Here is a 2,755-nt window from a genome sequence, read left to right on the forward strand (position 1 = left end):
TGCTGCACTTTATTAGGCAAACTATTTTGTTTCACTTTTAAATTTAAGGAAGTTTGGTATTAATTTTAAGTTATTACATATATTTAAAAAATCAATATATAAATTATTTTTATGAATCTTTAAGGAAACTTCCTCAAACTGACGAAATATTTGAAAACAATAATTGCTATATTTCTTTCGTAGAATCAAGGAAAGACAATATAACATTATTCTTAAAAAGCATATATTAGCGAACTCTAAAATTTATTCCATAATTATAAAACAATAGTCTATAAAAGTGTATTTGGATAAACTAGTCTATAAGCAGAGTCGCCAATGGTACGTCTTCGGATAACCAAAACACGCGGTTTAATCAATATATTATATATATATAATAGTACATATCAGTTCAATAAATAACCTTCAGCTTTCCCCTAAAAAAAAAAAAGAATTTTACATCAATTTATATATATATACATAATGGTGTAATCTTCTCAAGTGTAGTAACATAGAAAAATATTCAAAGAGCCACTATGTTCGAAATATCGGATCGTTCTATTTATAATTTGATTTCAGTAGGTTAGTAACGCTTTCGCAGCTTTAACACTTTTCTTCAGCCAACCTATTTAGATATAGTACACAATACATTAAATACATAATTTAAAAAATCTAAATATATGTAAATAAATATATAACCACATACATCCCACTAAAACAGTTTAAAATCATATAAATAAATATTATGCTATATAAAATCCGTACACAATAAAAACTTGTAAATATAATAAATAAAGATTATATATATCATGTAAAATCCATAAACACTAAAAACTTGTAAGTAAAACGTGACTAAAAACATAATATATCCACAAATTATATAAATAAAATTCAAACAACTTCCAATTTTTTTTGTAAAATAAATTGAATAGAATAATCTTCTTTTGTTCATTATTAAAGAATTAAGATAGTAAACAAAAAGAAATGTTCTTGTAATAGGCTATGGGTACTTAAGATACAATTGTAAAAAAGTTAAGAGCATCTTAATGGACTCTGACTTGGGTTTATAGCATGAAACTTATGTTCATTCATTCTGTACCTTAAATTGTGAGTTTGGCCAACATAACTTTCGACATATATTGTATATTTTAACATAGAAATACAGTTATTAGAACTGCAAGAAAACGATCTTTTGATTTTTAAACATAATAGCTCTTTATGTGTTTCTAATGACATTAGTATTGGTAATATAATTTAGATTAAAAAGTTAACATCTTAAGTTCTTACCCTGATTGATAATGTGTTGTCTATTTTCAGTACTATATTTATAAAAAAAGTAAACAGTTCAAGTTTTTAGGTTGTCTATGAGTTACAATAACATTAATATTACTTACGACTTTTCGTATAGTGCTAAATATACAGTAGGCAGTCAAAGTATTATATTCTTTAATATTAACTTTTAACTCAATTGCATACGTAGTAATAACAGTTAAAATTTCTAACTGGTCATTAGCTTTCGATCCACATACATTGGCGCAAAATATTCAGTTGTGAATTATGCCCTCTAGATAATTTCTATTTAATAAAACATATTTAATTAATTATATTTGATATTTCTTTTTTCTTTATTGTTAGCAATCTGTACAATTCTCTTTGCTAAAGTATATGGAATATTTCCTTTGACGTGTCCATGGTGGTTACATCTAAAGTATAAGTAAGTGTGAGAATCGGTCAGTTTTAAAACAAATATCGGTTTCTAAAGAGGCACTGTCAGATATTTCAATCAATATATCCAAAACTGTATAGATTTATAAAACTGTTGAATAGTAATTATAACGTTTGTATCTAGATCATTAAAAAAATGTTTTGTTTGTTTGAAGTTAGGTACAAAGCTACACAATGGGCTATCTGTGCTCTGCCCACCACGGTAATAAAATCCGTACACAATAAAAACTTGTAAATATAATAAAAAAAGATTATATATATCATGTAAAATCCATAAACACTAAAAACCTGTAAGTAAAACGTGACTAAAAACATAATATATCCACAAATTATATAAATAGAATTCAGACAACTTCCAATTGGGGGAGGGGGGGAGGCTTTAAAAATTGATTAAAACCAAACCAGTTTAAATCTTTATTACAAATAATATAACAATCAACAATGTATCTAACATAAGAGTTAATATATGACTTCAATCTTTGATCAACAATGGTATGCATTTTCTCTTCTAAGAAACCCATTAGTGGCCATTACTAAAATAGCATAGGTAGGTGTCACTTTTGTACCCATGGTGGCTACTTTTGTATGGTGGTAGAAATCATTATCATAGATAAAATAATTATCAGTGAATACTAATTTTACAGCTTCACTAAAACATTCTTTAGTAATTGTGGAATGCAAGAGCTCTGGATAACGTTCACAAAAATACTAACAGCTACAATTCCAAGTCCATGTTCAATATTAGTATATTAAGGCAGTACAAACATTGTAATAAACTGGTGTTATCACCAATATCACCAGGGTTTAGTATTAGGCCTAAATCATACGTCACGTGACTTTTAATTTTTGCAGTAAACGTTTTTAATAGTTCATTCACAAAAGAACTAATACGGTGAGTGGATAGAATATCGATAAATTGCAATAATAGGTCTAGTAGGGCAACAAGGTTCAGCAAGCTTTAAGTAATCATTAATTAGATTAAAACAAGCGTTAATAATATTTGCATCCATGAATTTTTGATAAAACATAAAATAGACTTGCAACTAAAGTAAAA

This window comes from Limulus polyphemus, unplaced genomic scaffold (assembly GCF_000517525.1).
Source record: "Limulus polyphemus unplaced genomic scaffold, Limulus_polyphemus-2.1.2 Scaffold3280, whole genome shotgun sequence".
NCBI lineage: Eukaryota > Metazoa > Arthropoda > Merostomata > Xiphosura > Limulidae > Limulus > Limulus polyphemus.